Consider the following 14,399-nt stretch of genomic DNA (forward strand, 5'->3'; position numbering starts at 1 on the left):
ACTAACATTGGTATTCTTGCTGCAGTTAATATCATGTTAAGACACAGAGGCAATGATCCTCAAGTAGCAGTTCTACTGTGCTGGACACTATGTAACGTGGACTGACTCTTAATTCCCTAAACAAGTCCCACAATGAGAGTTTGGTCATGCCTTAATTAGGAAGGACATGTGGATAGAGAAGAGCCACATGAAGAAAATGTGAAGGTAGGAGATGACCACCAGACAACAAAAGACCTGCTATATCCTCAAATGATCCACAACCAATTTCAAGGAGACACATCTTACTATCAAAACTGAAAATAAATAATTCATGAAGATAAAATGAAAACACCCTGGCCACTGGGACATACATCCACAGGGAAGCAGCTACAGTTTCTGTGGATGGGATCTCTGGTTCTAGAATTGGAACATTGATCTAGTTCACAATCCTTCAGTCAGTCATAGCTGTAATCACCCTCATGTCAAAGGTTCATTAATGATAATTTGTCAGGCCTGGGAGTCTGATTAAAAGGAGCAGGGGGAATAATTAACAAGGCAACAGAACTGGTTTCCAGTGGTGCACAGGGATTGTATGAATAAGCCTCTCCTGCCATATTGGTATTTCATGGCAGGAAGTAATATGAAGATTCATAGGGCACTAGACTCTTAGATAGAAGCAATGCTGGTAATACATAAAGTACCAGAATTCGTGGAGCAAGGAGAGTCTGAAGAAGATGGGACTAATATCTAGCATAACAGAATGTAGGTGGGATTAACAATATTCAGCAGTAAATAAAGCAACTTGAACCTGACATTGAGAGGACAGTGTAATAAATGAATGACAGAAGTAGACGGCATGGCTAGCAGAATAAAAGAGAGACAGAGAGTGAGAGAGAGAGGGAGAGACACAGAAAGAGAGAGAGTGGGACAGAGAGGGAGAGAGAGAGAAAGAGAGAGAGAGAAGGACAGAGAGGGAAAGAGAGAGAGGTAGAGGGATAAAGAGAGAAGGAGGCAGAGGTAAAGGGGGGAAGAGATGTTAACACTGAAATCTTAAAGAATATTGCTGAAAGTACAACACAGATCAAAACAGTTTTAAAGTAAAGTAAAATATTTATTTATTTTATTTATTTATTTCCAGTTTGATAACCAGGGAGGTCCACTGGGCTCAAGGAGCCCATTTTCAGTGGAGGCCCGGGGAGAAAAGCTCCATATTACATACAAGAAAATCAAACTTATGATTATTTAAAACAAGTGTAGAATTATATACTGAGATATAGCAAAATACAATTGAAAAAAAATTAATACTGTTCGTGACATATACGTAGTTGCTTAGTGAGTCATTTGCACAGCATAAAGTTGAACTGAAGCAGTGGAATAAGCTGACAAATATTTAAAAACTATGAAATTGTAAGTCTTCTGTTAGTAGTTGCAAAGAGTGAATATTTGAAAGACAGAAGTATAGGTTTAGTGGTATGTGGAAGAAATAGAGGAGGAAAGAGCAATGTGTACTAAGTATACATTCAAGGTTCTGGTGAGAGAAAAGAGGGGACGTTTAGTAGTAGAGAGGGAGGTGGTTGTTTAGAAGAAAAAGAAATCTGGTGTAAGTAGAGAGAGGCAGTGGTTTAGTAGCAAAAGTGGAGTACACACATGTCAGGGATGAATATAGTAGCTAGTTAGCAGTATTTCTTAGCATGAACCTTATATTTAGGTAGAAAGGAAAGAGGAAATTTCCAGACAGGGAGAGAGAGTAGAGTTACAAAGCTATGTACAGTATTTACATTATATACATTCAAGGTTTTGATGTTATATTATGTTAGATTCAGAGAGAGGAAGCTGTAGAGGAAAAACAGCAAGGTGCAGAGGTAGATGTGGAAGTGCATGTATAGGAGGCAATTAGCAGAATAGGGGCATTAACAGGATTAAGTAAGTAGGGTGCAATTACATTTCCAATTATGGGACAGGTAGTAATGGAGCTGGGATTAGAAGTGTGCAAAGTTTTTAGAGATTCGTAGTGAGGGTGGGAGAGAGTTCCATTTTTTGGCTAAGGAAAAGGATAGGAGAAACTGGCCAGCATGACATTTTGGTTTGTATACAGAAAGTAGATTTTGTTGGGCAGATCTCAGCGGTCTGTGAGGTGTGTAAGATGGTAAGATATTTGATAGAGCAGGGCATGCAGTAGGTTTCAATATTTAACACAATAGGTAGACATTTTTATTAGCCCTTAAAGTTTCATTAAGTCTAACACCATTAGGCAATCCAACAGATACCATTATAATTCAACATTAATGAATGTCAGTTGCCTACCAAGTGCATTCTTCTCAACCTGCAGACATTGAAAATAGGTCCAACAACCCTTGAAAAGTAGGTACATCCAGCGAACAGTCTGGATATCTAATTAGCATAAAATCTGAATACTAAATATCACACATCTCTTCCAGCTCCCAACAGGAATGTGGGATACTACTCAGGAACACATGTTTAAAAACAGTGGGACAAAAATGGTGGAAAATATGAACGCATCATCAAAAGAGTCAGTGTGAAATATGTTATTGCTGTGGTATAACCAGTCCTAGCTCACACAGGTACTAAGAGTCCAGCAGAACTCAGTTTGTGTGCAAGGAACAGTGGATGGTGTGCATCTGTAGTTTTGATTCGGAGTTTGAACCCGGCTCCATGCACGTGTCTCTGATCCCTTTTAGAGAACAGAGAGCTCACCATATACAGTACTGTGAATGTGAAGGAGTGTGGCTGAGAACAATGGGTAGGTGCTTCACTGATGATGCCTTGCTGAAAAGAAGCAAGAGATAAAGAGGAATAAAAAGAAATACCAGAGTTGTAATAATCAATGCACTTCTGGGGTGATGAAAGGGTGGCAGTCAAGGATCACTTCAGCAGAAATTTCCAGGAAAAAAGTAGAGATTATATTACTTCAGTGAAAACAAAAGTGAAGTGACATTTGAAGCAAATATGATAACATGGAGAGAGACGAGGAAAGTCCCTAAGGCAATAGGTGTCTGCATTCTTATATATCAGATGTCGATAGCTATGTGTTTTGCTTTCTTTCTGTCTTGTATGTCATTCCAGGTATCCAGCTTTATCTGTGTAACTAGTTATTTATTCACATATTTTTTTTCCTCTCTAACTCTGCCTAATTGTTAAGCGAAACTGTTAAGAATGTCAGAAGTGAGAATATGTATAACTCCACCCCTACAGTTTCATTTGAAAGCAATTTCTGTCCTACTTAAAAAAACTTCAAAAGACTGTGTCTAGCAGTACCAGCAATGCAGCATTTCCAGTTTAGTTTAACAAGAAAAGTTGGTAATGCATACTTTCTTACCTTATGTTTGAGTTCTCTTGTGTGCCTTTGTACGTTATAATGATGTGACATTGATGTAGGAGGTTGCCTCCCCTGTGAGGTGAACTCATGATATCTTGCAGTTAGTTGTGCTTTATGCTGAACATTACAAACACGCAAAGATGGGCACTTGGAACAAGCAGAAGGTGATATAGTCTGAGAGGTGGGCCACTCAAGAAAGGGATACAACAGCAACAACATCATAGGAACAGATATCGTCAGCTGCTATTTTAAGGTGAGAACAAGGAGTTCTGTCAATCAGAAAAGAGGTACTAGATTTTATATTGTATAATTTTTATAAATTCTGTATGGAAACACTAAATGACATTTTAACTACAATTGTACTTTTTTATTTGTAGGTGTTTAGTAACTTTTTGTCTGTCTTGTGTCATTGGCCATGTATCTTCTCTATCCCTGTTGTCTTAGTTACATATTTGATATTCCTCACCCCTTTCTGTCATTTCAGGTAAACTTGTGGCCAAGAGCTTATTTTCTACTATCTTTCTTTCTAGAGCTGAGATTATTTCCATGTGCTTTTAAAGAGTCTTAAGTCTGCATACACATGCCCATCAGTAGAATGAAAAAAAAAAACTTAAAGTTAGGAATGGCCAAATGTGCGACAGATAGTGCACAAGGATAACAAAACCAAAGGGGGGCTATGCATTTGGGTGGCTAGCAAAAGCAACTACAATGGAAACAGTGATATTTAATTATGTTGAATAATCTGCAATTTGTCATTCAAAAGAAAATTCCAGCAATGGTAGCTCAAGGGATTTTAGGATACGATGTGATCATCAGTAGAAAATAGGCAGTTATTCTTTTTCTGTACAGGTAATAAGACTGTACCTGAAATATTGTATCCTGTTTGGGGAAATGGGCAGCCTAACAAAACAAGTGGTTCTTACATGCTGAAATGTATGTGTTTATACATTTTAGCCTTTTTCTAGTTATTTCTTAACTTTATATTATCGTGTCCTGCTTTCCAAGTTACTGACCTGCTTTGTTTTATGTTTGCTTCTTTCTCTACATTTTGTTGACTAGATTGAGTTCAGCTTTTGCCTATCATATCTGTTCATACATTTAGAAAATTAATACTGCTGTTCAGAGTACCAATGTACATTGCAACATATTGTTCCCAGATGTATTCTGAGAAAATGAATTGCCGCTCTAACATACAACCATGAGAATTGATCTGCTTTGCACTTTATTGCCTCTTTGCATTTGTACATATGTTTCTATCTCTATATTTTTATCTCTTTATTTTCTCCATTTACTGCCTCAGAATTTCTCAGCTATTGCTTTTTCTGAGCCAGGGGTGTGTCTTTTTAACTTGGTTTTCAACTAGGCTGGTTAGACATTGAGCTGAAGTGTTTGTGTGGTCTGCATTGCTTTGAGTATCACTCATCTCTGCATTTAATTTTGATTTGAAGCTGTTTATTTAAGGTTTGATCACTTTTATTTTGTATCTTATTCTAGTATTACATTTGTTTTAAGTTTTCTGTTCTGTTGGAGTTGTAAGAGTTCTTGGCTAGGGTCTTTTTAAAAAAAGTTACCAAAGAATTCCTTTGCAAACTGTGAATAGCATCAGTTAAGTAATGGGAGGACCTGAGAGACAGCATTGTTCTTTTATTTAGAAATATCTGTAGTTAGATGAAGTGTTTGTGTGGTCTGCATTGCTCTGAGTATCAGTCATCTCTGCATTTAATTTTGATTTGAAACTCTTTATTTAAGATTTGATCACTTCTATTTTGTATCTTATTCTAGTATTACATTTGTTTTGTTTTAAGCTTTCTGTTCTGTTGGAGTTTTAAGAGTCACTCTCACTCGCCCAGTCCTTGTGGTGTTCTTAAATTTGGTGGCTTTTGAGTTGCCCACCCCTACTATAAGTCTCATTTTGGACACTCATCCCAGTCCCATGTCATCAGCTTATTCTATTGAGTAGAGAGAGATCATTTGGGAAGGCCCACCCCATTAGTTTCTTATCCTTAAATTATCGTGTTTCATCCCTTCCCACTTAACCTAAAAAAAGAAAAAAATTGCACTTTATTCATCTGCTTTTACTGTATTTGTGTTTCTTCCTACTTTATTACTTTATTTTGCTTTTGTCTCTTCTTAAAAATACTCAATTGTATTTATTCTGATGCATTTATTACTGCTTGTTAGTAGCCTGATTAAACTGTAACTGTTATTATAAGCCTTTTGGTTTAAGCACTTGGGCTTCAGACCAGTTATTTTACATTAAGAAGGTTTGTGGTCTGCACTCTTTTGGGAGGAGAGGGTATTCTGCTCTTCTGAGCTGTGAATTGCTGGTTAAAGGCTTATTGTACCTGGTCATTTGAACTGTTTCTTTCTGAAATTGGTGCGCCTTGTTTGCTGTAGCATAGACTAGATTCAGACCTGCTGAATCTAGCTTTGTTTGTATAACTTGAGCACTAATCCAGGAAATATTTTTGGAGAAGGTTCCCCTGCACCATAGTGGCAGGAGTGTGCAGTTAGAACTTGTCTGATTGAAGACTGCTGAAACAGGGTTCAGTTTTGAGCTTTTTTATTGGTTAATTGGTTAATTTGTTTAAACCAGTTGGCTCTTGTTTGCTACTGTTATATTTAGGTGTATATCTGTTCTCCTATGTTAAATTGACCTAAACAGAGTTTAAATATCTTTAGCATAGTCTGGTTACAGGTTTTGCTATATTCAGATCTGTTTGTGTGATTCCTATGTTTCCTGCTATGCCATCTTGTGTTGGCCAGGGCCTGCCTGCACTTAGTGGGAGTAAGTGAACTGGTTGGAACAGGTCTGGCATAGGGTGTTGAGCTAAGAGCTCAGGGACAAAGGTTGATTCGTCAGTTCCAGTGTTTCTATTTTACTTTCATTTTTGTGGTATTTAAACCCAGCATTTGCATGGGTTTGTGCTTGTTTCTCCATTGTGCACTGCTGCTGTGCTGTTTTAACCCTTTGTGAGGTATCTCGGTTGCATTTTGTCTCTTACCAACACTCCTGTGTGAGTGAGGCCCTCATCTGCAGGTATTGTATTGATTTTATCCATGCCCACTCACACCTATAGGTACTCTCCTCAGATAGTACCCACTCTATTATCCCTGACCTCTCTTCCACAGATTCTGATAACCATGGATGGACAATTTCCTGTAGTTTCTCCTGCTAGTCTGGTTGATATGGGCATCCTGAGACAGTGTAGCAACTGCCTTATGTACACAGACAACACTCTACTTCTACAACCTAGGATCACAATATGTGAGAGATGCAATCACATTAAGAACTTAGAATCCTTGCTGTCTCAGTCACAAGCCAGTGTATCTGGCACTGAGAAGGTTGTCTGCACAAACACTATGAACTCCATACCTCTAACACCACCGACATCTGTACAACACACTCCTACATATGCTGGGGTTCTCAACAAAAACATACCTAAACAAAAGAGACCTCTGAAGCAAAAACACACACGCACATCACAACCCACAGCACCAAGCATCACACATAGTACACACATCTGTGTCTCATAGCCTCTAAGGCCCAACCACAAACCCAACATACTAGTCATAGGAGACTCTATTGTGAGACACACAGATGTGCCCCTCACAAAAGTTACGGTAAGTTGCTTGTCAGGTGCTAGAATCCACCATATCATGCACACACTCAAAACTATTAACAACATGTACTGTTATGAGTCTGTCATAGTCCATGTTGGTGTGAATGACTTCAGACATACCTCTCTGGACTATATGAAGAGAGACATGATTGAGCTTGCTGAATATGTGTCCCAGGCAGGTATGCCCCTAGCCTTAAGCAGCATCCTACCATCACACAGAATGATATCTCAATACAAACAGAAAATGATTGACTTTAACAATTGGCTTAGTTTCTGGTGTCATTACAAGGGTATCCAGTACCTGACAGCCTGGGAGGACATGACTGACAGACCGCAATGCTTTGCCAGAGATGGCCTTCATCTCCACTGGGCTTTAGGCTTCTGGCAACGGCTCAAGCTCCCCCATAGTGCCTTTTTAGGCAAAGTTATGAACACAAAATTACCAACATGAAAAATTCTTATAAATGAAATTTAAAGGTCATGCTGCTAAACGCTATGAGTCTTAGCTTGAAACTGCACTCATTGCAAGCATTCCTTGCCCTGGAGAATTCTGACATTTGTGCAGTCACTGAAACCTGGTTCAAAGCTGTGGAGAGCACCCCAACCTTACCAGGTTACTCATCCTACCATACTTTCAGACCCCAAACGGAGAGCTACAAAGCCAAATGAGGTGGAGTTTCAATATTTATCAAAGACATACACACCTCCAGGCTGGTCAAACAGTATGACACACAGGAGATACTCCAAATGCAGTTAACTATTGACAAAACCCCTATTCAAATCATAGCTAGCTACAATTCCCCAACCATGACTCAGGATGCCCACTCCACCTATCTGGACTTACTTGAATCCATCAAGATTCAACCCTCTATCCTGATCCTGGGTGCCTTTAACTACCCAACCATAGAGTGGAAAACCTATTGTAGCCCAAACATGAATGCCCAGAGATTCCACATCTTCGTCAATGCCAGTGCATTGGATCAGCTGGTCGACATCCCTACAAGAGGTGAAAATATCCTGGACCTGGTCCTAACCAACATGAGTAGCCACTGTAGCACTCCTACAGTGTCATCCTCCTTGGTAAGATCCGACCATAAAGCGATCACTTTTGAAGTCACCATCTCACCTGACCCCCCCCCCCCCCGTCAGGGTCAAATGCAAAAACTTTTCCAAAGCTGACTACTCAGAACAGGTATAAGCAGCTTCACAGCCACCAACCCCTCAGTTGGACCTAGCACTAATGTCCAAGCCTACACCAAAAAACTATATCAACACCTACATAGCTGTATGGAAGCAGCAATTCCTGACAGGACCAAATCATCTTCCTCAAGGAAGAGTAAACCTGTCTGGTAGACAGCAACAATAAACAAACTCTATAACTGAAGGAAAAATTGCTGTCCAGGGCTAAGAAGAAGCAGTTGCCAAGTTGTAAGCAATCTCTCCCTTGTCTGAACAAGCAAATAAGGTAACAGGTGAAATCCTCTAAGGCTAACTTTGAGTCCAAATTGGCCACATCCACCAAGGACAATCACAAGGCCTTCTTTACATATGTCCACAGTCTCAAAGGCAACATCCAAATCTGTTCTGAACTGGTGGTCAATAACACCACATACACAAATGCCATAGATATAGCCAACCTGCTGGTAGACAGGTTCAGTGAAAACTTCACCCCCATACCCCCATCAGTAAACCAGACCATCCCCAACACCTGCTCCCCACCCTTCATCACCAGGGAGCAGGTCCTTAATGCCCTCTCAAAGGCAAAAAATACAGTCTCCATGGGACCTGATAACATCCCTGGCTGTATCCTACATAAACTCAAGCATGAGCTCTCAGCTCTGTTAGACACCCAATTCAACCAAAGCCTGAGCACCGGCATCATCCCAGCTGAATGGAGGACAGCCACTGTCATCCCTCTACTCAAAGGTGGAGCGTCCACTGACCCAGGCAATTATAGGCCCATCAGCCTAACTAGCCTGATCTGCAAGGACGTGGAACACATTATTATGGATCTTATAAACAAGGACTTTGGCAACTTCCAAATGTTTGACTCTACACAGTTTGGTGTTGTCAAAGGGAGATCATGCCTGTTAAACTTGGTCGACTTCTTTGAAGCAGTCACCAAAGCCATGGACGAGGGGAAGATGGTGCACACTGCCTACCTTGACCTAGCCAAAGCCTTTGACACTATTCCCAACTTGGGCATAATAGGTAAACTCTCCCAGCTAGGCATCAACCCATATATTACCAGATGGGTAGCTAAATGGCTCACTGATAGAACCCACTCAGTCAAAGTAGGGGAAGCCATCTCTAGTAATAGACCCGTGACGAGTGGTGCACCCCAAGGATCAGTCTTGGGGCCTTTGCTGTTTGGGATATACTTTTCTGAGGTGCAAGCCAAAACCAGTGGTCTGTGACTGACCAAGTTTGCAGATGACTGCAAGCTGGGCGCTGTCTTAAATTCCCCTAGTGATGTGAACATCCTCCAAGAGGGCCTTACCCAAACTAATGACTGGTGCCAGAAGCATGGCCTCAAATTGAATGCCAAGAAATGCATCATTATCTCCTTTGGGAAAAATGTCATCTCTACTAATTATCACATTAATAACAATGTACTATGCATGCAATCAGTCGTGAGGAACTTGGGCACCCAGGTTGATAGCAACCTGACTTTTGACCACCACATTGCCTCCCTTGTATGGAAGGCTTTCTACATGGCCCACCTCATAAATAAGGGTATCTCATCCAGGAACAAAGAGGTTATAACATCCCTGCACTCCTCCCTTATTAGACCCATTATTGAGTACAATGCTCCCTTTGGCATGTACCTGATCAGGAAAATCCAGGGTCCGAAACACCTATCCTATACAGATAGGCTAAAAGCCCTGTCCCTGTACTCAGTCTCATACAGACTGCTTAGAGGCGACCTGTGTCTGGCATAAAGGGCCATCTCAGACCCAGCCTTGATGGAGTTGATGCATATCTGTAAGACAAACTCCACTCGGGCAACCCACACGCAAGGCCTTAACCTGGTCTGTGACATTAATAGAACTTGTTGGCGGGATAGATTTGTGTCCCAAAGACTCCCCCATCTGTGGAATACACTCCATCTCCATGTCAAGCAGAGTACCTCTCTACCCTTCTTTAACTGGAACCTGGACGTCTGGATGGGAAAGAGAAAATATACCCCTGGAATCCCATCTGTGTCCCTGCTGGACAGCGGAAACAGGTGCTGATTTTGAGGAAACATGGGCGAAATTCTTGGCTAGGCTTATAATGGCCTCCGGGTCAATAGCCTAGTATCATCCAATGAACCTATGAACCTATGAGTACAAGTGGCCTGCTGCTGTCCAATCCCATTATTACATGCTTTGTATTTTTATATCAAAATATTGGCTTGAATTACTCTCTAGTACCATGCCAAATATTGCATAGTTGCTATATAGATTTTCTGTTCTGGGACAATGGCCACTCTACATTGCTATGTTCTGTCACCTGTCAGAACCAAGTCTTGTCTTTATTTTATATCATTTGTTTATTGTTTACATTAGATTTCATTTGAAGGTTTTTTCTCTTTCTGTTTGCTTCTCTTTTCCTCCCTTAGTAAGCAAAATATTCAATTCATAATTATTTTTTCATCTTAATCTTTGTACACATTATTTTGCATTTTTACTTTTTCAGCACTGCAGTTTCCAAGAGTCGTACTTTTGTATGGATGTGGTATAGCTCACAGCTAATCTATCATATGCCAGTAAACTGCAACTAGTAAGATGTCTGTGTGTTTAAGCTGAAATATGACTTTGCTTTACCCACACACACACACACACACACACACACACACACACACACACACACACACACACACACACAAACCCATGAACACACAGGCAAACTGTAATGTTTTGACCAGAAAGCAAAAGCATTTAGTGTTAGCATTCTTTCTAACACCATATCAGTATACCCATGAAACATATCCATTTTTGTACAGTAGGATCCCCCATCCCTCACAGTTTCTCTTAGTGGGTTGAGGGGCCTGTTTCCTTGGGACCCTTCCTAACGTTGCTATTCTCACTCTAAGGTAGAATTAAGTTCAGACAAAAAGTAATTAGAGGGGAGAAAACAATCAGAGCCAATACAGTTTTAATATGGTTATCACATCTGACCAGTGGTGGACCATATACTGGTGCATGAACTGAATTTCAAATGGATCTTTGACTACCTACTTTCTTCCATTTGTATATTTTGACAAATGCCCTTTGACAACTTGCCTTTGGTAAAACTCCATTTGGAAGTCCACTATTAAAACAGTCACACTATTATCATGTGTTATTGTTCTAGTTATTGCCATCTCATTTGTGGGAATAAAGCTTAGTTCTGAATGCATTTTGTTGTTTATCATCTTTGATTGAATAAACACGATGAAAAAATAACATAGAACATTGATAAGATTTTACTGCAGTTTTTTAATGTTTCATGACTCCTGAGTATGTATTCTTTAAACCAACTTAGTCTTTATCAAATAGATAATAGCAGTTCTGGTTAGTGGTTCAAAGAAATGGAAGCAAGGGATGGAACATGATAGGACAGAAAATGTTAATATTGTAGTGAAGAGGTGGGGTATAAGCAAGTTCTTAGACAATTATATATCTCTATCACAATATTTCCATTTGAGGTTTAGAGCAGGGGTGGCAAGCAGTGCCTCAAAACTGTGTATGTGGTTGAGAAATGATAGTAAAACTACTCAGGCATTGTTGAAGACTGGCTGTGGGGCATAGGATTCTGAGTGAAAAGAACTGGATTGATGATATGGCATGATGAAGATTGCAGCATCATTTATCCTGGAGGTATACAGGCGCAGATCCATTAATTTGACAGGTGGATTTTTAGTTGTGTTTATAAAGGAGCACATCCATTGATGTGATATGTGAAGTTTTAGTTGTGGTTTAAATGAGTTTGGATTCTGAATAGATTTTAAAGGTAGTAAAATGGGGTTCCATAGTTCAGCCACACTATTTGAATACAGACAGACACTTACAGGATTACATGACTTGGTTATAGTGATTAGTGTTTATTTTGTAGACTGTAAAATTTTATTGTTTAAGTATTGCTGCATTAAGTTGTTAAGGGCTGGGTAATTTTCTGGCGTACAGATAATTCTATATATTGTATTTACCTGAGAAAGAGCTAGGTGATGTGGTTGTTCTATCCAGTTAAATTCTCCAGGGGCTAGGTGGTAGTGTGTACTATTCTTATAGTTCACTATAAATTTGGCTATTTTATTTTAACATCACTCAAGTTTGGACAGTTGTGAGAAATGAAAGTTAAGGAAGTCTGGAGCAGCATAGAGGAGAGATGGAAATAAGAAAGTGGAGTCTGTATATCTTCTGGCTATGTTGGTGAGGTGCATTTTTACTATATATAATGTACCAATTTTTGATGAGTTTTTTTAACCACGTGTGATACATGGTGGTCAAATTTCAACTGATCATCAATGATACCCAATATTTTTGTGTGGTTTACATCTACCATGATATTGTTGGCAGAAGCAATTGTTAATAGTGTTGTTTTGGTATGGCTGTGTTTAGGAGATTAACAGACTGGGCATAGATCTGTTTACAATTCTTCTGCTCCAGAATTCTGACCAGATTGGAAGCCAGATGGCTAGTTAAGTGATCAATTAGTTGGTAGTATACAGTGATTGTTTACAAAGTTAGCAGTGTCAGGTTGTCTGTACACATAAAGGTAGAGACCTCATCTGGTAGGCTGAAACTAATAAATTAATTTTCTGGTACCTGGCTGGATAATGACCTTCAGTATAGGCTCATGACTTACAACTACAATGGAGAGGTCATGCGGTGTTCATTTCAGACTGTGGCACTCATCAGGACCCTTAATAAAGTAATGACAGAAGGAATGCTAAGTGTTATATAATCATATCTGACACAATGGCACCATTCAGTCTTATAAAAGTGATGAACTCTCCAGTAAAGCACTACACACATTGTTACATACATACATACATACATACAAATATTTCAAGCACAGGCATTAATGCCCTTCTAACTTGCCAATATACCAAATCACTTGCTCCCATAATAAGTGTCCAGGCTGTTCTTAAAAACATCTAAACTAGTACTTGCTTTAATGTAATTAGGTAGTCTGTTCCATGCATCAGCTATTCTGTCATAGAAACAATTACTGCACTTCTCATTCCTATAGAATCTTCTACAGAGGTTGTCTGATGATTCTCTAGTAAGTTTTGATAACCCCAAACATTCCCAGAGATAGTTGTCTCTAAATGCCCTATATACCTGAATAAGATCTCCTCTTAGATATCTGTAAGAGACACTGTACAAGTTCAGATATTTTAGTTTTTCATAATAACTTAAATTTTTACATCCATGGATGCCCTTGGTATATTTCCGCTCTACTCTTTCCAGTGTACTCATGCTTGGTTTCTTATAGGGTTTTCATATTGTTATTTTATACTCAAGTTTGGGTTTAATATAACTAACAAACAATGACGTCATTATTTTTGATTTCCTAGACTTTATAAATTTTTTTATATAACCTATAGTTCTATAACTATCATTAACCAATTAGTTGACATGATTAGAAAACTCATAGCTGAATTTACCCATATACCTAGGTCCTTAAATGAGTCTACAGTTTCAATCATTGTGTGCTGTACTAAATATTCACCTTTCAATTTATGTCTCCCAAATCTCATATGCTTAGTATTTGATGTATTTCTTAGCATATTATTCTCCTGTGCCCAAATGGTCAATTTAGTCAAGTTATTTTGTAGACATGTCTTATCTGTAGCACATGTAATCAGTTTACCTAATTTCAGGTCATCTGCATATAGATTATAGAACACCTCAGATGAAAAAAATAGGTCTGAAAGATACAATCTAAACAAGTAAGGGCCTAGGACAGAGCCCTGTGGGACACCCTGACTGTAGCCAAGGATTTCACCTGTCCACTTGCTGTATGATACTTGCCATATCCTATTTGTAAGCCATGCAGCTATCCATCTTATCAAGAGTACATCAATACCTAGCTGTATTAATTTATTGATAAGTGTTTTGTGTATGACCCTGTCAAATGCTGAAGTTAAAGCTATATAAATTACATCACAGCACAATCTTTTTATAAATAGCTGTTATTATATTGTTATAGACCATCATGTTACAGGTGGTAATAGATCTGTTTTCAACATATACATGCTGATATATGGTTTCAAGTCCCAACCTATCCAGTTCTGGCAATAACATATAACATTATTTTCTCCATTAGTTTTCCACAACATGAAAGACTTAAGGGTCAATACAAACTATAGACCAATTGCTATCCGTTCACCCCTCTCTAAAATACTTGAGAAATGCATTCACTCCCAACTTCTACATCACCTACTATCAAACAACCTCCTATCCCATACTCAACATAGTTTTCACCCA

The 14,399-nt window shown here is 39.1% G+C and overlaps 1 long non-coding RNA gene across 1 annotated transcript in view; it reads left to right on the top strand.

Annotated features, from left to right (window-relative positions):
* The first annotated feature begins 3,280 nt into the window (after positions 1–3,280).
* Positions 3,281–14,399, top strand: part of LOC122812079 — a 216,122-nt gene continuing 205,003 nt past the window's right edge. Inside the window, exon 1 of the long non-coding RNA XR_006366335.1 lies at positions 3,281–3,569. This is a non-coding gene — a long non-coding RNA (uncharacterized LOC122812079). The remainder of the gene's footprint in view (positions 3,570–14,399) is intronic.

The sequence above is a fragment of the Protopterus annectens genome, chromosome 9.part0, assembly GCF_019279795.1.
Source record: "Protopterus annectens isolate FY-2018-M chromosome 9.part0, PAN1.0, whole genome shotgun sequence".
Classification (NCBI taxonomy): Eukaryota; Metazoa; Chordata; order Ceratodontiformes; family Protopteridae; genus Protopterus; species Protopterus annectens.